Here is a 26,012-nt window from a genome sequence, read left to right as displayed (position 1 = left end):
TTAGATTTGTAATATTTGACATCTCTTAGTAGGTTCTAATCTCTCTGAGGTATTATGAAAATGAAGGTTAGACCTCTTAACAAAGTGTTTTGAGCACCTGAAAAGTGCTATATAAAATAGGGTGTTTGACATCATTTAATTTTTAAAAGTATAGTCCTTAGTGATATTTTCTTTATTCTCTAATCAACTGCAATTCTAGTATTTTGGCAGTTAGAAGATACCTTAGCCCTCTCGATGCCCTCAGCAATTGAGAAATGAACCTGTTGCTTTTCGTATTTTATATTCTCAAGGCTCAGAAATTTCAAAGTCGTGTTAAGCAAAAGTGAAATAAAATGGCTGCAGAGAAAATAGATTAAAATGAGAATCGCGCCAACGTAATCTAAGAGGCTTAATGAGAACATCGTTTTCTGGGTTACAATGTAGAGCTCTGTGCAGGGGACTGAGGGGTCCTTGGAACTTGGCTATTGTTCAGCATGGAGGGGCTCATTTCTGAAATTGGTGTCTCCTGTACAAATAGATCCCTTAGGACTGGTCATCATAGATGCCTACCTTACTCTGTAATTGCATTTTTGGCATTCATTGGTAGGGAGGTGGAGCTCTCCACTGCTTTGTTAGCACCCAGGGTAATCTCTATCAAAAATAATAGCAAGTCACCAAGTTCTCAAAGAACGCATCTCCTGCTGGTCTCTAGCAACAAGGGTAGGTGTGTGGGGAAGACAAACCCCAAGACCTTACTTACACTGCGAATCCTTCAAGTCCTGCTACTTAGTGTGATCTGCCGGAGCAGCGCAGCCTCAGCCTGAAGCTCATTAGAAATGCAGAGTCTCAGGCCCTCCTTCAGACCCACTGAGTCAGAGTTTGCAATTTAACAAGATGTCCTGGGGGATCTGCATGTGTGTTAACTGCTTTAAGCAACAATTCTTAAGTAGAGGGAAGTTGGATTGGCAAACATCTAAAGCCATGTGAAGTTCAAATTCAGAGAATGAGGTTAGTTGTTACCAAGATAGAAGGTTTCATAATTCGTTATAATCACTCTCATAGTTGCAGGTCTAAAGGAATGGATGTGTTTGAGGTCAGTTGTCTCTTCTGTCCCCGGAAAGGATAAGCTTTACAGTTAGCCTCATCTAAGGAAGTCTGATTAAGCTTTGTCAACCTGGGTGGCAGATCCAAGTAGACCCCAAAGGTTAAAAGAAAACAATACATAAAGGGCAATGCCAGAACAAAGCGTAAGGCAGAGATAAGCTCCAAAATAATAAGATTGTGAGGTTTTGAATATAATGGTAACGGAAATCTGATTTCAATATTAATGAGGCTCCCCACTATTTGCAGCCTAGGTTTGGAAGCCATAATCAAAAGGATTTTGTCTAGAGTTAACATATATTTTTCCTTAAGCTAAAGGGAAACCTTCGCCTCTGTCCCATTAACCAAAGCTGTGGCGTGTCTGGGGCTGGGCATGCTGCTGGGAGTTGTGGGTGGGAAGCAGCTTCATCCCCCGAACACATTTTCCAGCAGCTTTTAAAACTGGAGTGCAAAAAAAACCCAAAACAGCAAATCTGCCTTAAGTTGCTCCAATCAATAAAACCAAGTCACTGACTCGTGTCACTGAAAAGAACGTCAAGCTCACTTAAGTGAGACTTGAGCCAGGGTACAAAGATGTCACCCAACACATCACTTCTCTTGTTCTCCTCCACTTTTTCTGATATCGACTTTATACCAAGGTTGGACACTCACGGTTGTCAGAGGGAAGCCAGCAACTCTTGCCCTCCCTGCTTTTTCCTTTCTTTAGAGTTGGAGAAAAAAGAGAATCTTAACCTCCTCAAGGAGCTGGGCACCTTCCCTCCAACCTCATGGGTCCTCAAATGGAAATCAGGAGGATTCAGTTCTGAGGCAGGAAGTAAAAAATATCCAGCAACCTAACTTTCCCTGAACACCTCCTCCATATAATGCCTTATTCACACTCCTTTTAAAAAATGACATACATTTATTTATTTATTTATTTATTTATTTATTGAGAGAGAGCATACATAAGCATGGATAGAGGCAGAGGGGGAGGGAGAGAGAGAGAGAGAATCTCACGAGTGGGGCCTGACGCAGGGCACAGTCTCAGGACCCTGAGATCACAACCTGAGTTGAAATCAAGAGTGGGCGTTTAACTGACTGGGCCACCCAGGCACCCCTCTTCAGATTACTTTCAAGACCTCATGTCAAATCGCATGGCAGGTATTGTTACTAATCTGCAGATGAAGGCTCTGAAGTAGAAAGCCCATAAAGGAAATACCTGGGATCATGGCACTGGTCTGCTTATCACAAAGGAGTCCTGGCTAATTGAGTGGGTTTCCAGCTGGCGGTTGGGGAAGGGATAAGTAGGCCAAGAGCCAGAGTCATCCTTTTTTCATGGAGTCTCAGCCCTTCCGTGTGGTCAATGCGACCCATATATACATTTATATGTTCAGTCCCTGTTTTTAGCAAACCCTGACTATATAGGAAAAGTAGAAACTTTCCCAACATCATTCAATTCTCTGAGTTTAAAAAAGAAAAAAATAGTTGTCATGTTAAAACATTTTTCTCTTACAGTTATTTGATTCTTACAGTTAACTATGCCACAAACATGGATTCGAAACCAATTAAAATGAGCATACATTGACTTCCATGATGGTCAGTTCATTAAGTTCTTTAGAAGTGGTAAAAATAATACAGAGATTCAGATCAGAAAAACAAGTTATGATTCAAAAATTATTGTTTTTTAATTTAAGCTACCTCTGGAAACTGTTTCCCTTTAATCGAAATACCCCCCTTAAAAATGATTGACAACAGAACTTTTTGTACCACAAACTGTATCAGGAAAATCTGTGGCAGAATAGTTGAAAAAAGCTCTTTGAGAACACATAAGTCACCTTAGTTCCAGAATTCAACCTGGGCTAAGATCTTTTTTAGTTTTAATTTTAGTTAGTAAACATGCGGTGCAATATTGGTTTCTGGAATAGAATTCAGTGATTGATCACTTACATACAATACCCAGTGCTCATCACAACAAGGGCCCTCCTTAATATCCATCCCCCATCTAGCCTGTCCCCCCGCCCACCTCCCGCCATCAACCCTCAGTTTGTTCTCTATTCTTAAGAGTCTCTTATGATTTGCTTCCCTTTCTCCTTTTTTTCTTTCCCCCCTTTCCGTGTGTTCATCTGTTTTCTTTCTTAAATTCTGCATATGAGTGAGATCATATGGTATTTGTCTTTCTTTGACTGACATATTTCAGTTTGGGCTAAGATTTTTATAATTCAGAGGGAAATATTGTGGAGACTTATGTATTATAGAGGCAGTAAGCCATTTGATTATATCTTATTCTGGATATAAGCATTATGCAGTAGATTCTCATGGGCTTCATCCAGGATGCTTTCAGTTTTTTTTAATATGTCCTCAACCTACCAGGAAGACAAGAAAACATTTCCAATTTAACTGAATTTTTGCTGTTTCTATTAAATTACTCTATTGAATGAGTATTTGCAGGTTCTGACTACCCACATGATTATCGGTGAAATCTTTGACTGGTGGCCTCTGTGGCATTTAAGAGAAAAGAAACGATCAAACATTAAAAACAAATTTATGTGGTTGGCTTGGTAGAGATTGAACACACTTTCATGTTCCAAATATTTCTAGAAAATACTTAGATTCAAAAAGTAGATAAGAAAATTGATCCCCACTTTGACAGTAAGAGAGCAGACACTGTTTTAATTATTTTCCTTAGAAGGGTAAGGGAAAATGAATTGATGTTTGTTCCATATTGACTGGCCTCAGCACCAGGCATTATAATATGGAGTCACCAGAAACCTGTGACATAGCTCCTGTTCTCAGTGATTATGATAAGGTTTTTGTTTGTTTGTTTGTTTGTTTGTTTGTTTTAACATTTTATTTATTTATTTGACAGAGAGAGAGATCATAAGTAGGCAGAGAGGCAGGCAGAGAGAGAGGGGGAAGCAGGCTCCCCGCTGAGCAGAGAGCCCGATGTGGGGCCAGATCCCAGGACCCTGGGATCATGACCCATGCCGAAGGCAGAGGCTCAATGCACTGAGCCACCCAGGTGTCCCTATGGTAAGGTTTTGGTAAAAGACAGAGTAATATGAATTAGACTTTTTCTGTTAGCCATGAGCAAGACTTGTCTACTCTACCTTCATAGAAAATCTCAAATTTGACAACTATTCAATGATTCTGCCTCTAAAAACCTACTGTAGGCCAATGTAATTTCTTGCCTAACTTCAGTTCTACCCCGCCCCCCACTCATCTCCCTGTTCCCCTTCCTTGCCTTGAACCAATTTCTCAGATAGCAGCACAGCCAGTGTTCTCATTTAATACATAGAGTGCGTCATAAAACCCTTTCTTGCCAAAAATGGTCCATTGATGTCCAAATGCACTTAAAGTAAAAATCTAAACTCCTTCTTATGCCTGGAAGTCTTTACATGATCTTCCCAGATCTCAAATCTCTGCCCCTTGGGGTCATGAGCTCCTGGTCACATTAACCTGCCTATTCTTTGATGATGTCACAGAACTTGCCATCGTTTCTGTGTGAAGTGTACTTTATTTCATTTGTTTAGTGCATGGTTCCTTCTCATCATTCAGATTGCATTTATATATAATTTCTGTGTAGAGATTTTGCTTGACCATCCTGTCTAAAAATTTCCTATTTGTTAACTTATTTATGTGGATATCATCTCTCTTCCCCAACTTCAATGGAAAGTCCAATCTACGAGTTCTATGTTTCTGTCCCATCACCCCATCTGCAACATCTTGAAGTCATACCTCATATACAGGAGTCTCTCAATAACATAAGAGGACACTAAATTAGTGTATTGAAAATGCCACAGGATTTTAGACAAATGTAAAAACATTCAGACCTAGATTATTCCATGACTATTTTGAAGATTTGCATCAACTGGGGAGTAAGAATCTTTAGGTTAAATAATATTTTAATGGATTCTGAGAGAAGGGGAGGGGATCCATGATTTTTTTTTTCTACTATCTTTATCTCTACTCTGATAAGAAAATACAGGATACATTTCTTTAGGATTAGAAAATCACCCAAACTGCCTCCAGTTATTTTTAAAGTTTCTAGGAGAACTCTTTTATTTTATTTTTTTTTCCAATTCAGAGATGTTTAAAAATTACATAAAAAGTAGAAAGAAATGGTACTTAATGTCTTAACAAACGATTAATTTGATCGAGTTTCAGAAAAGACCTCATTAAGCTGCATGATAAAGTGATTGTTCAGTGTCAGTTTCATTGGGTTTTCAGCAATTATGTGGAACAGTTTTTAGAATGAGGCAGCATTTCCCTTTTCAGTAGGACTCGAAACTTCCTTGATGTTGACACAGAAATGCCGAAAGGAAAAGGTGACGAACCAAGGGCTACAAGTCTTGATTCATACACGCTAAAAATATCACATCCACCCCAAGAAGGTTTAGAAATATGTCAAAGGCATTCTTGAGCATTTTTCTCCCATTTAAGACCATTTACAAAAAACTTTTGAGAATGAAGTGACAGTGAAATTTTTCTCACTCAAGTCCAAGCCCATGTCTGAGCATATAATTTGAATTAAACCTTTATATATAATTTTCTAATTAGATTTTTTTCTCCTTTCATGGCCTTTAAGCTTTACATAACCTTTGTGCTTCCTTGTCCCATTAATCCTTTAAATGCCAGCATCCTGCCGAGAGGGGATTCATTGCGCTATTTCCATCATTGTCAACAGAGCCACAAGATCATTCTAGTATATTGGAATTACCCATCCATGAGAAAACGCTGTCTGGGATTTGTAATTATTAGTTGACTCTTATTCAACTCTGTGATGAAATTAGAATTTTTCCTTTTAGTATTTTATTACCAGTTAAAGCACAGACAGGTATTTTATTTTAATTTGAATAGAGAGTATATAATAGAGAGCTGGAATATCCTAAATTATGTACATTTTTGGTAGTTATTTCTATTGTTAATCTTCTTAATTTATCACTTAGAGTAAGGCAATTACCACAATATGGAAATAAGCCAGAAACATTGTATCACTGGAAAGTGACTGTAACTGGTAGGTTTGTGCCAAGGAAGTATATTGAATTGCTTACATTCCTGCATTATCCATTACTGTAGTCTGTGTGTGTGTGTGTGTGTCTGGGTCCACTGTGTATTGCATCACATTTCAAAAGATGGTTGTTCTACCCCCTTATCAAGCAACCTCAGGAGAAAATGTTCTTCTATCACTACCCTGTTGGAGCTGATTAATGCTGCCTTTAATTTAATTGAAAATGTTTGATCAATAAGGTCAATTTTTATGGATTTATTTCCATCATTTGATGTGGCAAATCATTAGTTATCATTATCTCAATTAGCACAGATTGCCGTGAAAAGTGAAGGGAGTAAATTGCTTTATGGATTTCTGAGAGCATAGGATACACATAACTTTTCTTAACACACATACTTTTCAGCAGTTACCTTGTGCCAAGTTTCCATTTCTATGCTGCAATTTCTCCAGCAATCTAGAGATATCTTTGGCAGACGGGACATGGTGAATGGACCAAGTTTGAGAAAGTACAAAAAAGTCATAAAAAAAGTCAGTGCACACCGTGAAGGGGAACACCAGTGGGGGTGCTTCAGGGTGAAATGAACCTGTTTCTAGAGAACAGACTGGATTTTAAGAAGAAAGAGAAAATAAAGTAAAAAAAAAAGGAGTGTGGATATCTTTCAGTCTCTTATTCTGAAGACCCATGTTATAGGTCGAATTGTTGCCTCCCACCCCCAAATTCATATATTGAAGTTCTAACCTCTAGTACTCAGAATGTTACATTATTTGGAGAAAGGGCCTTTATGGAGTTAATCAAGTTAAAATGAGATTGTTAGGGTGGGACTGAATTCAACGGGGCCGGTGTCTTTATAAGAAGAAGAAATTTGGATACAAACATGTATAGAAAGAAGATGTTATAAAGAGACATAGGAAGAGGATAGCCATCTACACGCTATGGAGAGATGTGTGGAACAGCCCTCAGAAGGAACCAATGCTGTCAACATCTTGATATAGACTTCTGGATTTTAGAACTTTGAGACAATACGTCTCTGTTGTTTAAACCACTGGGTTTGTGTTACTATGTTATGGCAACCCTAGAAAACTGAAACAGCCCATAAATTATGACTAACATTTCACATTAAGCGAACTATACAGAAGCTTCCCAAACACCAGGATACTAAAATCTACAGGACTTGCATTAACTATTTTCACTGAACTTTGAAATATAGAATCCAAAGAAATTTAGAATCTAAGCAACATTGTATCAAAGCACTTTATAATCAAAGCACTGATTGGGGGAATTGATCTCTGTATGTATCTTTAAAAAAGTGAACCCTTTTTTAACAAGGCAAAAACTTTGAAAAGCCTGATTCAGAATGTTAAGTTACCCAAGGGTGAGGAACTACAATTTATGGGAAATTCAGTCAAATAGCGTCTGTTGTACTGGGACTGTGGCGTTAGAGTTATAAAATGGCAAAGTGAATCCATCATAGAGATTTATCCTGGACGAGCTTGCATCTGGACCAAAGGTGATCCATCAGTTCTGTCATTTTATATTGAAATCCATAAACTCCCTATTCTGCATACCCCAGTTTTCGTGCATGTGTGGTGTAGCAAAGATCCCGTCTCTGATGCATGCTGGAGGAAAGGGTGTATATTTTGTTTTTATAGTTTTTGTTTTGTTTTTGTTTTTTGTTTTTAGTAGTGACAGCCAAAAACTCATTTCCTAGGCTCCTCTAGACAGGAAGCTGACCAGTTATTGGTAAAGAGTAGAGTAGTAGAGTTTAGAATCGGGGCTAGCCCTGAGTCATAGGGTGAGGGGTCAGAAGTTCCTCTCTCTGGCTCCGTACATTGCTCACCAATCTCAGATCCCTCATGAAGTCCTCTAGCTACCCAGAACTCCCTCTACATCTTCTTCCCCAGGAGCAGGGAGGAGAGTTAGTGTTAACTGCCCCTTAAAGGACACCACATGCTGCACATGACTCTTTAGAAATGTTAGGCTCGTATCAACTCTTTGGCGCTAACGCTATTATTATTTTCAGTTTACAAAAGAAGAAACTGAGGTTTAGAAGGTAAAATTACTTGTGCCTGTGCCACCTAGCAATATATGCTGGAGCCAGGACTCCAGCCCAGGACTAACAAGCTGATATTCTTAAACACTGGTCCCTGATGCCCCCTGGAACAACGTCTCAGACATCTCATTTCTCCATCTAACCCTGCCTGCTCTAACTCACTAATTCTTAATAATATAACAATGGTTTACATTGGATCTCTTCACTTCTAGGAAGGACCTCCGCAATTAACTGGACATTTAGAAAAAAATGTGTTGGCGGAAAGAAATGATACTCATGGTGGGAATTTCTCATTCTCATTTTAACAAAATGTGTAATCTTGGACAAACCAGCCTCTCCTGAGCCTTGGTTTTATCATCTATAAATGTCAGAGTTGGATTAACTACTCTCTAAAGATCTCTTCCAGACTTAAAATTCTAAGATTCTTTCACATTAAATGTAACTCCTTTTCAACCTATGTGTACACTTGGCCCTTCAGTGATCCTTTTCATAAGTTGGCAATTGGAAATACTAAGTCAAGAAATATGAGAAACTGGGCAAGCCACTCTTAATAGCTCTTAGCCTCAGTTTCATCATCTATAAAATGAACATATTTAATGTACTGCCTCATAGGATTAATATTACACATGCCAAGTAAACTGCCTGGAACAGAGAAGTGTCACTAGCTGCAGCTAGAAGAACATGATCATCACTGGTGTGATCAGTTCTATTATCATCTTCCCAGGGAAATCACAGTATATCTAGGGTTATAGAAAAAGCACCCATCATGACTACTTTTTTTTTTTTTTAATCATAAAGCATTTTATGCAGAGTGCCTCTTTTGACTTTGTATTCTACAGGCATCGGTATCTCACTAAAAGCTGGGCAATATTTATACCAAACAGTATATCATCCATGTGTTCATTTATGCCTGCAGAGTTCCACCCCCCTGCACGCTGTGAGAACAATAGGCACTTTAATAGTCTGAAGCAAGAAGGATATTAGCTCCATGAATCTTTATTTTAAATTACATTTCTGAGTTAGAGGTGTCAAAATGGTAGCACAAGTTAAGCGAGATTGCATTCCCCAGTAGGGCCATTGATGTTGGTTACAAATAAATTGCTGGTGCAGGTGATGATAGCAAAGTCCATGCCATCTTTGATTTAGAGAAGTATTTCTCTTGTTAACAGCTCCTTCTGTATGCTTTTCCTTCTTCTGTTTCACATCAATCATATTTGACACACTGCCCAATGTCAGGGTAACAACAACAACAACAAAGAGCAATATTCAGTTAATCAACCAGATGTTGCGCCTCATGCTGCCTGAAACATCTGGATGTGTAACTAAATGTTACATTCCCTTATCCAGTTATTTTGTGTTGTGTTACTAGACAGAGATAAAGAATAAAACTGCAGAATTCTTTCTTCTATTAAGAGAAAGATAATAGCATCTTGAGCCTAATGTCCTGGGGCCATAGCCTAGCTCTTCCTCTTAGTAGCTGCACAATTTGGGCAGAATTAGGGTCATTTGAGAGAAAGTGTGTGGAAGTGTTACATAGATTCTAGATACACGTGTTGTTAAAAGAATCCTAGTTCCTTTAGTTAGCCATGCAAAGGGCCATACAATTTATATGTTCTGGAAAGAAAGTGAAAAAGAATAAAGATCTAATAGCCATTAAACTCCTGAATTTCAGAACTACACTGATAATACCAACAGCCAAGATACACCAAGCGCTGACTATGGGTCATTAGCTCTTCCAAATGCTTTACATGGATTTAAACCTAAAAGTCCTGGGAAGTGGGCACTATTATTTGTCCCATTTTACAAACAACATAATTGAGGACCAAAGAGGAGAGCAAACAACTCGCCCAAGATTTGAGCTCAGACAATTTGACTCTAGAGTCTGTATCCTTAACCTCTGTAATACTTTCTATACCACTCTTAGACCAAAGTATTTACCAGCTTCCAGCACTATCACTTCCTAGCCTGGGTTTGTCATCTGTACAATGGGGACAGCTTTGCCTACCTTAAAAGTATTATTATGAAGATTGAGGGAATGCATTAAAAGGGTTTAACCATGTTGGTTTATGGTAAGCAGTAATTAAAAGTAGCTATTTTTTATTGACTAGGTCATACAATATTTGTGATCAAACAAATATCCCAATACTCATTTAATATGAATAAAAGTTCTAAAAATGTCACCTCTTAAGAGCCCATCCAAGAGAATTTTTTTGGAAAAGAGTTTCTAGAAGGTTACGCATATTTGGTTAATTCTTGATACAGGCTATTACTGGAATAATTGAAAGCCCTCAGGTTATTGTATTTTTCTGCTTCATTCCAGTACGGAAAAAAAAATATGCTCTGAATATTCTACTTATGTTTTACCTCAACTTTAAGTACAATGAACATATACTGAGTGCCTATTAAGGGAGGGAATGTTCTGGGTTCTTTCTTTTCTTCCCCCTTCCCTTCTTTTTCTATTTCATTTAATTTCATATTCATAAAACTCTGTAAAATAAACTTTTTTTTTTTTGCTTCTTTTAGTTTAGGAATCAAGGCTTTAAATAAGTTGCATCATGTCTCATAAATAAAGATGAGAAGCAATATTTTAACCCATCTTTGGACATGAGGTCTAGCGTTTTATCCAACAAAACAAAATACTGCTCTATGAATAAGTATAATGAGGAAGGTCACCAGTGCCTGGAGATCTACAATAGGCCAGATTTATGGTTCCATGCTTTACATGCATTTTCTAATTGAATTACTACGAGTTCTTGTGACTGACACTTGGGTGTCACCAGGCAACTCTTTCTGCTTACCACGCCATCTTATGATCGGGGGCCCTTAGTCATTTTCATTACTTTTGTGCAGAGTGACCTTTTCTTGACTGATTGGCTTCTCAGGATCCTCCATTCTTCATGTTGTGAGGAGCACAAGTTTATAATTGGGAAGTAAATTTGGTCATCAACTTTGATAGGACAGTGGGCAAAGTTGACAGATTTTCAGAGACTTCTCAGAGGGTGCTGACTTTCTGTTGGCCTGGTTTCTATAAACAGCTTAAACGGCTTTTGTCAACACTCAGCCTGATTAAATTGCAAGATTATGATGTTTTCAGACCCAAAATGAAAGTGACGCATTCTTGTTCTTTTAGTGGCCTCATAAAAGTCAAATGTTTAATCTCAGGAGGAAATTTAGAAGATGGAAGTAAAACCTTAATGAGATGCAACATAAATAATAGAAGTCCCTTTCCATGAAATGACTTCTGATGAGGTTTCTTCAAGGAAATAAACTATAAAAGAAAGCATTTTAGAAATTTCAAATCTACTGGTAAACATTATGCTTTAAAAATAACGTATCAATAAGACTAAACATTTAGTAGATAGAAAGGATTAGACAATTAGTATCCATGTAAATGTTATTTTTCCAAAACACTAGGACTGCATCACCAAATAAACCATATTAAAAAAATGTTTTTATTTTTAAAGTTTCAGTCCATAAAACCTGAGAAGTGACTGGGGCACAGCAAAAAGAGGATTCTTTCTCATCCCTTATGCAGCCTTTTGTGTAACAGGATTCTTGATCCACACGTGAGTGCACGTGTATATACACAGGTGTCCCAGCCATTGTTTCTCCCAGGGCTTGATAAATGGAAGGTGCTCAAGAAATGGTAGCAATCCCCATTAATTACGTTATTCATCTTATTATTTAAATGCAGTTGGTAGAAGGAAAGAGTAAACCTGGGTTGTTAAAATACTACAGGGAAACACTCTAATTTTTGTACCCTCTCATTTTATTTCTCTAATCACCCCAAAGTGCCCTCATTTGCTGGTTTAGAAATAACATAACCACACAAAATTGTGATCCCTCTCCAAATATGTCTGAGTGTCTTAGTAGTCTATGACATTGTAGAGTGCTGACACCCGGGGTATATATGAATAGTGATACTTGGCTTCTGATCACCAAGTATAGATCTCACCCAAGATACAGATTATTGTTTTTGGTTTATAATGATCACACTTGCAGAGTCAGGACAATTAGCATAGGCACATATTTTTATTGGATGTTTTCTTAATGAATATCCCCCTAAAAATTTAAATCAGGGCTACCTGGGTGCCCTAGTTGGCTAAGCATCTGACTCTTGATTTTGGCTCAAGTCATGATCTCAGGGTCCCGAGATGGAGCCCCATGATGGGCTCTGTGCTCATTGGGAAGTCTGCTTGAGTTTCTCTCCCTCCTTCTCCCTCTGCCTCTCCCCCAACTTGTGCGATTTCTCTCTCTCTCTCTCTCTCTCTCTCTCAATACATAAATAATTAAAAATTTTTTTTAGTCAGATTATTTGCCCAAAGAAAGTGACAAGGTTTGGTTACTGTCTAAAAGAACACTATTAATCTAGATTGGTTGGATTTTGATACTGATTTTGAATAAATTATCAGTCACTAATTATAAGGAATCAATCTTCTGTGCCATATTTGTGGATAAAGTGTGGCTCTTCCTCCCCATTCCTAAGCTTGTCCCTCCCTCCCTTCTTTCCTTCTTTCCTTCCCCCTTTCTTTCTTTGCATTCCACAATTCCACCACTTGGCTTCTTTTCCACTGCAAGCCACATGACCCCATCCCTACTTATAACCTAGTTTTAACTCTAGTTGAGTAGATAGAAAGTAAACCCAGAAGAAGAGGAGATGAAAGGCTAGACTTGTTTCTGGTCTTCTAGTGGCATCGATGCCCTCAACAAAATAAGACACCTTTGGCTTCCACAAATGAGATCCTTAGAACTCACCGCTACTATCTAATGATGTCAACCCACCATCCAGTAGTAATAAAGACAACTGTATGATAGTTGGGGATGTGTGGCCCCCTTCTCCCTCTGGTTCTCTCTCTCCTGACACTAAGGAGTGCTCCCAGAGAAAACCATGAAGCAGCACAGTGCCCTGGGAAAGTCCACAAGCATGGCAGGAGCTAGACTGGTCAACTCCAGCCCCTGTTTGGGCACATGCTGGTTTGTGCAATCATGAGCAATTACTTAAAATACCTAGGTCTCCTTCATGCTGGCTGTAATATAGAGTAATACTATATAGAGTAATACTAGTAATACATACTAGTATGTGTTTTTTCCTCTTGGAGTTACTGTGAATGTTAGATGAGTTATTGCACATAGAAATTCTATTTCCCTGGATGTAGGACTTTCAGTGCCAAGCCCAGGACCGTCTCAGGCAAACAGGGACAGGTGAGTGCTCCCTCTGTGTCAGGACCGGTATTCAGTGCTCTATGTTGGTTACCCCCATTCTGTCCTTGCAGCAGTCTGGTACAGCTGCTCAGGGGTTATCACTGAAAGTTCCACATCCTGAACAACCCTCAGTCCTGGGCAAAGTGGAACAGTTGGTCACTCCAGTGCTCAATTTCTTATCAACTAATATTCTTGTTACTCTTATGGCTATTATTTAAGCCTTTACCATAGTTGCAAAGAAAAAATAAGCTTCCAATAAATATTAGTTATTTTCTAACATCTATGTTCATAATACTGTTATTTTACCTATAAATTCTGGCTTCATCTGCCCTTCTATCCTCCTCTCTTAAGTAGTCCTTTCTATTCTGTTCATTCAAGACTCAGATGACCGCATACATACCTTTTCTCTTTCTTCTCTGAACTATAGTTAGAAATTTACACAGGGGCTAAAATCTCTCCTGCAAACCTGTGTAAATGAGCCAAGGTCAAAGATTGCTGTGTAAATGACAGTCTTTTCCCTTATCTGTGATGTAATTTATATGTGTTATATAATATGAAGTCTCAGTGAGAACAGGGGAAATAAAACTCTCGGGTATGATTAGATTATCATTTGTTATGTGTTCTGGTAATATTTTCCTTATCAGTGATAAACAGCTCTGCTTCTTCTTTTTTTTTGGTCCCATAGCATAGTCTTAACAATGAAGAAGAGTGTCTTAAAAAAAAAAAACAAACTAAATTAGATATTAGGTTATACTAATCTAAAACCAGGTAGCCTGATTAAAACCAACTTCTTTACTCTCTCCTCCTACCTCAAGGAGAAGGTCACCTGAACACTTAGTTTTTCTTCTGCTTGGAGTGTGTGTGGTGGTATGTTCCTCATGTAGGCATAGTTCTTCATTGTGGGAATTGTGAGAGCCCAGTTGCTCTTGGTTTTTAACACCGCCAGCTGTGTGGTCCTAAAGCTTTTGCCTTCTCTGGAATGCAGGACTTTCTTGAACATCTCCCTGGCTCAGCCTTCAGAGCCATACCTTCGTGCTGCATCCTCTTGCCTTTGGAATCGTGTGCAAAAGAGTGTTTGTGCTTAAAATCCATGTACAGTCTTACTTTGCTTAAAAATATTACAGGAGGTAGTATTTAGGGAATAGGGAAAACATCCATTAATCTCTGTTATTATTTATTTTATGCATAAAACAGCTTTTTCTTGTTGGCTTATAATCTTGGTCTATTATGGTAGTCTTTATCCTACTCCCCCCACCCCCATTCAACTAAAGCTTCTGCTGATGTGTTCAATTTGATAAATGAATGTGTTGGAAAATATCATAAATGGCGTTAATCCCTAATTGCATGTGGCTGTGATGTTTAATGGGGCTGATTCTGTTGTAGACCTGAGCTTTTATGGAAAGTCTGAAATGAAAAGAGTGAATGTTAATACCATTGATTTTTGTGGAACATCATGAACAAAATACTATGAATATTTCTATTAAATAACATGAAAGCCTTTTCAACAAAAAATCTTGCAATATATACTTCCTGTTAGCGTCTTCCCTTCTGTATGACAAACGACTGCATGAAAGCCATAACTAAAAATACGGCTGCCTTTCTACTTCAAGGAGATTTGTGATTTGTTACAAAGTTTCTTTTTAAACATCTTTAAGGAAAATGTAAACTTTCACTCCCTTAGCAAAGGAAAGCAAACAGACAGATACACATATCAGCTAATGCCATTTGAATTGAGTTTGGCTTGGTCAGTCTTAGGGTGATCACATCATTCTAGCTTTTGGGGGACTGTCCCAGTCTGAGCACTGAACATTCCATGTTCTGAGAAAACCCTTGCTTCTGGGGAAAAATGGAGAAAAAATTGGCTACCCTAATTTTGACAATACTGATTAGCCTGTACTATGCAAGCCACGGTGAAAGAGATATGCATATTGTCTTTTAAGCTGATTCTAACTTGTAGACCTGCATTTAGTGTTCCTCTGGTTCTTGAGAAACAGATTTGTGGATGGCCAATCGAAGGGCTCTTGAGGGGAGGAGGAGAAGTTATTTGTTAGAATACTACCCTCTCTGTGTCTCTTTATAGAGGTTCAATTACCTTTTCAGTCCTTTCTTTTGACTACTTACGGTTGACTGCCAGGTGGCCCAACCTTAAAACGTGTTCAAGAAGGCCAGGTGATAAGACCATTGAGATCCTCTAGGCTTCCCGAGAATTCTTAGGTAAGAACATTATTCCCTAAGGCAGTTAGATTAAGTCCAGTTTTCTCAGTTTCATATTCCTGAGGATTGTGCTTCCTTCATTTTCAGCGTGGAAGAAAAAGAAAAGACTGGCAGTCTATTTCCCTAAAAATGAGTCTTCAGAAGGATACTAGAGGATTAACCCAATGTGTCCCCATGGATGTCTGTGTCACCCCTATAATTGACATGTCATATTTTTAACTTTGTATCCTCTGTGTTGGGATTTTGTTATTTTTGTTATGTTAGTGGAATGTTCTCTCTTTTTCTCTGTTCCTTGCTCCCCTTCCCTTGCTTAGTTTCCATGGGGACGTTTCTGTCACTCTAAGAGGGGCTGGAGGTTAGTGACATGGAGCAGTGGGTTTTGAAGTCAGTGTGTGCCTTGGTTTTGAAGTATTTGCTCGGGTCTCAGATACACAGGGTACTGTGTGATAGTTACTCTGGCATCGACTATACACAGCACATCAGTTATTCTTAAAATGAGCAAAGGCCCCTGAGAGGTGAGCCCTAGTACTTTTGTCTCCTGCAAACCAAGCCTCAGCATTTCCTTCAAATTAAACAAAAATAATGGGAAATGTTGTCCCTGAATGCTCAAATTGGGCTGGGAACAAAGAGCCAAAGGCTGTTAGAAGAAACTATACTGAAAGAAGTAGCTGTATCTTTGGGGCATTTTTGGTGTCAAACGAATGATGATTATTCTGTTGTTTGCTGAGATTATTTTAATGAGCCCCTTCCCCCAAACCCTCCGCTATTCTCCTTTCTGAACTGTATGTGACCATCATCTGCTGTGAGTCTGTGGAAAGGCCAACCACTACAGTCCCCTCTTCCTTGTCCTCACATCCTTGAGGATGTGGCTTAAAAGATAACAAATTATATTGCTATTTTCCTCAAATAGGACAAAAGGAAAAACGTCATTTTGATACACAAGTTAATAGGAGATGAGGAGGCTACAGTTACAATTCCTGTAATATACTAATGTATATTTAATACACCACCTTGATTTGTGGCCTCGAGTTAAATTTTAACAACATATGTTTAGAGCATAATTATTTTCATAATCGTGTTAGCCTCAATGGGAGAACGTTTGTATTAGTTTCCATAATTGAAAATGCCAAATGCCTATTTTCGTTTACCCACCTGATATCTTGGTTTTAGGTAACAAAAACACAGTCTTCTTCTTCTGCTTCTTTTTTTTTTAAGATTTTATTTATTTTATTTTATTTATTTATTTGACAGGGAGAGAGATCATAAGTAGGCAGAGAGGCAGGCGGGGGTGGGGTGGGCCGCAGGCTCCCCGCTGAGCAGAGAGCCCGATGTGGGGCTCAGTCCCAGGACCCAGAGATCATGACCTGAGCTGAAGGGAGAGGCTTAAGCCACTGAGCCACCCAGGCGCCTCAAGACACACTCTTCTAATACATATCAATTCTCTTTAATTCCAGCTGCTTTATAAAGAAATTAATTTTTTTTTTCATTTTTCTGCTATGTGGAAGTCACCTTCAGAGTAGGTGTCAATTTTTAAGTAACTTCTTGCAAGAGTTGTGATTCCCTGCAGAACTATTCTGCATGTAGTTTTCCTCTGGGTAAAGATTGTGAGAAAGTAAATACGATGCCTTTTAGAGAAGTCATTTGCTCTATTAATAAGCATCATAGTGCAGTGTGTGGTCAGCTTCCTGTCGAGGTGTAGATATATACATATAATGTATATTTCCCTATGTTTTCCTACTAGACAGATTACATGTATAATTCCTGAATTTGAGCAAGAGAGTTACTCTTTTATCAGAGTAAACACTGGAACATTTATAGAGCTTTTGTGCTTTCTTGTGTCACTAAAAGTTGTTCCAGTGTGTATGTATTCATTCATTCTACACTTATTTATTAACCATCGGCTGTATGCCAACATTGCAGAGTTATAAAATTAGCCATGGCCTTCAAACGGACTCTGAAGTTGATGCTGAAAAATGGATCCCCAATAAGTGACTTATGTGCCTTAAGAAAGGGTTGACCAAACTTTAGAGGTAAAATGTTTTATGGAGTTTTTAATTATTCATTCCTTCTTTTAAGACAATCACGTGCATTTCAGATCAACAATTCATTTGAGGCTAAATTATTTTTTCTAGATAAACATGGCCACCAAGGAATTAAATGGGTGGAGAATCGTTCTTTAGGCTGTACTTTTACCCAGTCATGTGACCTTGGCAAATTTGTCTAATCTCTTATAAGGCTATTGAGAAGATTAAGATGATTTGTGAAAAATTTCAGCTGTAGTAGTTGCTCCATAAATTGTAGTGGTTTTTATAGGTATTTAGAATATGGTAGGATGTAGAAAAGGAGGTCATGCAAACCCTGGTCCTTTATATAGGAATGAGGAAGAGGTAGACCCTATATGTATATGATTAAAGTTGATGGCTGTGATCATACTGTGAAGAGTACATAGGTCTTCTCTGTAGGTAATTTGATCACAGTGATATTACTTTGAAGAGGTAATATGCAAAATTAAATCATCAGTGGCCTGAAAGTGTTAACAAGGTTCTGGGAAAGGAGCCATTTACTTTCTTTTCAACTCTACAATACAAAGCATACTGTACACAGATATTTAATAAACTGTGATAGCTTGTGCTGGTTGACAGGGACATCCGCAAGCTATGGTCAACCCATCTTTCTTTTCTCCCAACTTTTCATTTCCGGCCCCCCCGATTTTGTAAGAATAAGTTAATGAGTCCAGCTGACTGGGTTGCTTGCTGTAAATAGAATACTTCCTCATTTCTCCTATCCCCTACCATTAAAATTGATTTTTAAAAAATGAAGCCTGTTCAGTACTGTTCTAAATAGGCTAATTGGAGGACAAACGAATGACACCAAACATGAAATGTTTAACACAAAAAGATGTTAGATGTCGATTGATGACTTTGAGAGCAATGAGCAAATACAGGGGAACAATAAATATGTTTTCACCTGGACTGTAGATACCAAGATTCCAGGAATCCAGGAAATGGAATAATGGAACTGGGGACACTAGGCCATATGACTGAAATCTAAGTGCATTCTTGTACTTAATTTTTTAAAAATCTTTTTTAGAGAGAGAGAGAAGGTGAGGAAGAGTGGGTGTGAGCAGGGAGTGGAGGGGCAGAGAGGGAGGGAGAGAGAATCTCAAGCAAGCGCAGAGCCCAATACAGGGCTCCATCTCACGACCCTGAGATCATGACCTGAGCTGAAATCATAAGTCAGATGCTTAACTGAATGAGCCATCCAGGCACCCTCTGATTTAATTTTTTAAACTTTCAGTGATTTCACAACTGCTAAAACCCTCAAAGCAAAGAGTGTACCTTTTGTACTATTAACTCTACTTTAAGAGAAATTCAGTACAATGAAAAAAAATAATTAGTTTGTGTGTATTTCTGTTTGGGGTGATTCATCTCTCCTCTGTCTTCCTCTACTTGGAACAGTACTAGCTGATCTCAGTAATCACATTAAAATAGTCGATTTGATTGACCACCAACCATGATAATGATTTATAAAGAAATTGGTCAAATATTGTGGTGAAATAAATATATTTAACCTAAATACTAAACTCTGGCAGGGGTGGGGGTTGGTGGTGGTGAAAATTGATTAGATGTAGGCAGTTTGATTAGATGTAGAACAAAGCTTTGGTTAAATAACTTGCCTCCAAACAGAGAATGGAACCCTTATTCCACAGTAAAACATACTTTGGAAATGTTGAACAAGGCCTGAGATTATCTTTACGTAATTACGGAAAAAAAGGGAAGGTTATGCAACCAGCTGCCAAGAAATCAGAACCAGGCACCACATAGAAAGGTATCAGCAGGGTGAAGTTCATCAGTCCTATTGAGGTTCTGAAACTGGGCCATATGCAGTAGCAACTTAACGCAATTCCAGCAGCCATGTTAACTCTGTCAGAACCAGACCACTGAGTTAAAAGGCATCAGCCTTTATTTCAGAAAGATGCAGAATGACATTCCCATTTAAATAATCTTGGCAGAACAAGGTTTGGACTAAGGCAAGAATCAAAACAGAGAGGGGATATTTTCAGATGTATATGATAGATGGAGACGGTGAGGGAGCATTTAGAATAGTCTTTTTTAGCATTTCCTAGAGCAATCTGACTCATTTAGATTAAAATATCTGTCAGAAGCTACATCCCAGTTCAATTGATCCCAACATTAAAATGTCTCTACATATTCTCCCTTGTCTTTCCCCTTCCAGCTTGATAGCTATAATTAGTATTATTCTCCCTTGTGGGGGCAGAAGACCAGCCAAAGTATCAGCCATGCATTCGGCAACAGCTTAGAACAGTTAAGAGAGCTAGATGCTTTTCATTTGCCTCTGTCTTAAGTGGTGTCTATATCTCCTCCTCCTACTTTATTAAAAAAAAAACAAAAAAGCAAAGGAGAGAAATTACTCCTTTAAGTCATCACTTAATGTTATTTCAAAGGAATACTTGTTATAGCACTGATCCAAACAGATTGTAAGAATGATATTTTGATTCCTACTCCTGCATGGAATATCTTAATGCATTTCAATGTCTGTGACACCCCCCTACCCCCCCCCAAAAAAAAACCATTCTGTTAAATCTAACCATTTTGAGCTATTCCTTGCCCATATTCTGATAAGAAATTTATCCTGGCACCGGTTTATCTCTTGATAATGGGCTTCGTGGCTGTAGGGAAATGTTGATACAGTGAGCTAGCATTTATCATTTTGACACCTACTCTTCAGCAGATGAAGAGAATAATGGGTGCTTGGGTGCCACCCTGTAGACCAGTGTTAGCAATCGGCATGCACAGACCCAGCAGTAGGTGTCTCCGTATCTGCGCTGTGGGCACTTATCTATGGCTATCATTCCTTCTTCCTCTTCTCATTTCTTTTTGAATTTTCCTTCTATAATCTGACATTTGTTGCTTCAATTCACATCATTTCTCTCCATTTCTGGCTCTTTTTGCTGTCTGCCATAACTCTGCATAAATTATGAAAACATCCCCCTTTCTGTCCTTGATTGCTTTCAATGATTCTAATGACCCCATTGGAAATTTGGTGATAACTGATTAGGCTCTGAGAGGGGAGAGAAAAAGAAACCTTCAAGAGGGTGATGGAAAAATGCGCTGACCTACAGATATTTCTAAAACTTTATTTTTCCTATAACTTTGCTCATTTCTTAATTCAACTCCAGGTATAGAGCATTTCTCATGGGCCTGGAAATTTGTTACCTCATTTATAACCTAAAGGCAAACAATTTCATGCTTTGATTTTTATAAAGGAGGGTTCTATAATGCAGAGGTACAGGAGAGTAAAATCAATCACAGATTTAGGAAATAAAATGCAATAAGTTTAGATTAAACAAGATAGAGGGGGAAAGTAATAATTAGACAGTCTTTTTTGCAAATACATAGTAATATTCTACTTTCAGCAACTCACTTAAGTAAAAATGAAATATTCAGAGAAAATAAGTGCAAGGGGAGTTCGAGAAAAAAATGTATCTCTTTTGCATACATTAATATTACAAGTTGAACATTTTATTAAAATGATAATATTTTAAACTTATTTCTCCTTCCAAGACTACATAGATCCGAGGTGCTAAATGGGAGTTCTTTGGCTCTGAGATGTCTAAATCACTTAGAGAATTTAGTAGAAACCCTTTCTCTTCACAGCTGAATATGAGTGCTCTTAACGGCCACGCAAAATCCCAGTCCTGAGCACTCTCGTAATCACGGTGCCTGGGGATATGTTTTATTTTTCACTGACCCTCAAGATTAGACATTTTATTTAAGTAAAGTCTAAAATGATTTATATTCTCTCTGTCAGATACTCTTAGTTTCTCCTCCTACAACATTAGCTAAATGTTAGTTAGAATATGAAAGGAGGAGACTGGAATATTGCATCTTAGTTGATGGAGTTTAGCTCCTTCCCATGGCTCCGGTTCAACTGAGTAGTAGGGAATCCTGAGTTCTGTAGAACAGGATGACTGATTTCTTGGTGCTCTCTTTGGCATCTTCACTGATGGCAGCGAAACCACGGCAGACTAAGAGGCGAGAACAAGGGAAGGAAAAGTACAGCATTTCTACTCGGTCCAGCTAGTGGGAAAGTCCACAGAAAAGGGCTTGCCTTTAAAAGATGCTGATGTTACTTTTATTTTTTTTTTTAAATTCTTTATCACACACAGATTTATCTGCTGAGTCATTACAGAGAACAAGTTTCCTTTATCTTCTTTGTGTTTGCTGTCTTGGCATAGAAGAATTTTACCTACTAAAACATCTTGAATAGATACTCTATTTTGGCACAAACAACACTAATAATTTCAATTGATATTCACGTGTTTTTTTTTTATTTTAAAAGATTTTATTTATTTATTTGACAGAGATCACAAGTAGGCAGAGAGGCAGACAGAGAGAGAGAAGGAAGCAGGCTCCCCGCCGAGCAGAGAGCCCGATGCGGGGCTCGATCCCAGGACCCTGAGACCATGACCCGAGCCGAAGGCAGAGGCCCTAACCCACTGAGCCACCCAGGCGCCCCTCACGTGTTTTTTTTTTAAGGTGCCTCCAAATTTCCATCCATATATGTATGTTAAAATTCATAAGATATTTCTCTGACAGAAGTTAAGACCAGCCCACTTTCTGATTATATAGATAAATTTGAACTTCGTTCAACTAATATTTATGAAACCTCTAGTATGTGACTAGTACTGCATTAAATCCTATAAAAATGATTCACAATAAGTCACGCTGCATGCCTTCTCTTCAGGTTCTTCAAATTAAGTGTAAATAAAGCACAGGTAGAATTTAGTTCTGGGGTTCTTGGCATGAGAATCAGAGTACCTTTGGGCACTTAACCACATTTAGACCTTTTTCCTCTTTCTCTGCCTTCTTTCCTTCCTAGATGACTAATTTTTAACATCTCTTCTCATTTATATTATTGTTCTGCCCTTCAGTCACTGTTTATTACAATATACAATTCCATCAAGAAACCCAAAGAACTGTAGGCTTTTACATCAGTATCCTCAGTTCGGAGGGAAAGCATGTGTGCAGTACAAGGAAACCATCAGGCATGAGTATGTGCATCTGCTGCCGCACACTCTCCAATAACAGTTTGGTGAGAGCCGCACGTGTGATTTCAAATTTTCAAGTAGCAACATTAAAAATGTTAAAAGGCAGCTCTTTGATAACCGCATCAATGATTGGTTGTGTCACTCTAAATTCCAGTTAATTAAAATTAAATAAACTAGAAACTCAGTTGCTCCATCTAATTTGCCACATTTTGTCTGCTCAGTAGTTGTATGTGGCTAGTGAATGGCCGCTCTGTTGGGTAGCTGGGAAGTTAGACTGCCCTGCAGACTTAAGCATACGTTGCGCATTTTTGATCCTCACCTCTTTTAAGTCCTAAGTTCTTAAAATTGTGTTTTTTTGTTTGTCTGTCTATTTGTTTACACATGGAAGGGAAGGGGTATGATAGAAAGCTCACCTAGGACCCAGATTAGAAACTCAGATTTCTCAGCTCTGGATCCAGTGCCCTATTCTGCAGTATCACATTGGGGAAAGGAAAATGTGGGGAAGGAGGAAAAAAAGAAGTGCTAACATTGATTGTGTACTTGATTCATGTCAGGGACAATGCCAAGAACCTTATTTGTATTGCTTTTATTTGTCCCTTATGAATAACCTAGCACATATTGTATTAGGAAACTGGGAATCGGATAAAGGCAATGACCTACCAAGGTCCTTGAACTAGCAAATGGCAAGCCCAGGATTTGAGAAAGTTTGGATTGATACTAGATTGAATGGCTTAAACCTCATTGTGGGAACAGAATCTAAAGGGGACTCCCATGGTTCTGCTTCTTCTGATGTTTGCAAATCTATGTTCTGGAGCCAGTTCTCAAGCTGACTCTACAACTCCTGGCATATCTGTTAGATATACTATAGCAAAAAAAAAAAAAAAAAAAAAAAGCAGGGTTCTCTAGAATTTCGCTCATCAACTCTTGTGGCGCTTTCTAAGGTACAGACCTTACCAATAAAGGGACATGTTCGGAGCAGGGTTCCTGTGAGGGCCAGAATAAGGAGATATATTCTATTTTTTTTTTAATATCCTAGCTTAGGAATTTATTATCTGCATGGTAGAGCTGGTTATAAGAAATTAAGAGAATTGGAGCAGACTACTTTATGGGTCCATTTCTCTGTAGTTCCTGAAATGAGCTTACATTAATTCCACAACCATTTATTAAGCACCTATTCTTTGCCAGAGTTGGTGTTGGTGTTGAGGCTATAAATGCATATGAATTATATTTTAATAAGCACAGTATATTCAAAGAAAAACTTATCTTCCGAGTTTTTGCTTTAAGAGACTTAATCTCTTCCCATAAGTGCCATTATTTTGACTAAGCATGCTGCTCTAAATCCAGTGGTTCTTGGCTCATACTGGGTCAATACTCTGCTTAGCGTTATTGCAGCTTCTGATTGATCAATGCGTAATGAGCTAATTCGTGGACTGCTCACCTGTGCTGTCTTCCAAGCTGTGTTTTTGACCATTCCCTGCATATTTGCATCTCTACCAGAAGATATGTGGGAAAATAGAAGCAGCAAAAAAACGCAGTTTTCCTCTTAGTCATCAGTGCCCCTGAGATTTTGGGTTGGAAAGAGCTAATCTTGATTTAAAACAAAAATGATATTATGTGAAGATTCCAACTATTCATTCCATGCTATCCCCATCTCCCATTAGTGAATTTACTCAGATTAATTTTTTTCAATTCCTTTTCCTATAATGAAGGAAATATAATCACACCAAAAAGCCACCCAAACCAACCAAATTTTCTGCTGGGAAATTTATTTTGTACTGTCATTCTGAAACCAAAATATATGAAAAAATACCTTATAGCATTGGATTATACAGGTGTCGAGTTGGAATAACAGGTAACAGGTAAAGAAGCAAAAAAGTATGCTAGCAAAGGAAGGAGGAATTGTTTTAAAAATGGTATTTCAAAAGAGATACAGTGGTGATGAGCTAATGTGGTGCTGTAAGAAGTTTCAGAAATGGGTACAGTGTGTAGTGTATAAGTAAGGTTGGATACTATAGAACACACCTGGAGGAAAGATAGACCATTGGAAAGAGACTGGTTTACAGGAAAAACAGTAGAGACTTTAGAAGTAGAGTATTTGATAGAACCTTTAGCCCATTCTATTTTGGCTTCTATGTCAAGGAGGATGACAGTTACTCATTGCGTAGGTTTATAGGAAAGATGACTGGTAGTGACTTCAATATTACGAATAACTTGGAACAGCCCATAAAATGTCCATAGTATATAACAAATTTTTTTTTTTTTTTTTTTTTTTTTTTTTTTTATTTATTTGTCAGAGAGAGAGAGGAGCGAGAGTGAGCACAAGTAGACAGAGTGGCAGGCAGAGGCAGAGGGAGAAGCAGGCTCCCTGCCGAGCAAGGAGCCCGATGTGGGACTCGATCCCAGGACGCTGGGATCATGACCTGAGCCGAAGGCAGCTGCTTAACCAACTGAGCCACCCAGGCGTCCCTAACAAATCTTTTATTATGAGTGCTACTTGGTGTTATGTATTTGAAAAAGAAGAATCTCTTAAAACACATTGGTGAAAGGTAGAGGTTTCATGACCCAGTGGATGGAATGAGACTAAAACACAGAAATAGAACCCACTGAGGAGACTGGAAATCTTGTAAGAACATTCCATTGGAGTGGGAGTAGGATTCTTCTTGCAGAACATCAAGGAAAGCCTGTGGAGGAAGAGATTTTTCAGCTGAAGATATAAAAGTTCCATTTCTGGCTTGGCCGCTGAATGAATGACTCACTGTTTGCCTTTGTCAGCTCACTTAACTCATGGGTGTCTTTGGATTTTTCTCTTGAACAATTAAGATTAATAGGATACATTATAGCATAAGAATTCACAAAGTTGGATTAAAAGAATTTTATATAGAACAATTGAGTAGGAAGAGGTCATCTTTCCTGGAACTTCTACCTCTATTTTAAGTTGACACAATATTCAAACTTTGATTATTCAAGGTTTTCTTCCAAACATGCCACTTAAATCCTTTAGCAGTCTGGGTCCATTTATTCTTTTGATGCTCATGGTAACATCCGCAACTGAGCTGATGTCCTTTTAGTAAAAGCTCACTGCAAAATCATAGACAGGTGTCACTTCACAATTTTCTCTTTTCCAATCATTTATCATCCTTCTCACTTTAAGTTTGCTTGGTGGTTCTGTGATCAGCTTAATTTCTCTAGTCTTTTGAAAAATGTGAATTCTTGAGCCAGACAAAAGCACTTCAGCAAGAACATGACTAATCTCAAAGACACAGAGCAGGGCTGCTAATGTATGCCAGTGACCGTCAGTTAAGAAATAATGGTTCTGAATTGCTGATTCATGGTCAGCTAATGGTCACTCTCAACCCCCATTTAGATTTCAGTATACTTATGTGCTGGTTTATACCCAGAAAGTTTC

The 26,012-nt window shown here is 38.3% G+C and overlaps 1 protein-coding gene across 14 annotated transcripts in view; it reads left to right on the top strand.

Moving 5' to 3' along the window:
- Positions 1–26,012, top strand: part of NRXN3 (neurexin 3) — a gene marked incomplete at both ends in the record, with an annotated part of 1,490,367 nt that overhangs the window by 1,011,864 nt on the left and 452,491 nt on the right. The window lies entirely within an intron of this gene.

The sequence above is a fragment of the Martes martes genome, assembly GCF_963455335.1.
Source record: "Martes martes genome assembly, chromosome: 7".
NCBI classification, from domain to species: Eukaryota; Metazoa; Chordata; class Mammalia; order Carnivora; family Mustelidae; genus Martes; species Martes martes.
Note: the sequence above shows the minus strand (reverse complement) of the source record. Positions and strands in the feature narration are given on the sequence as shown.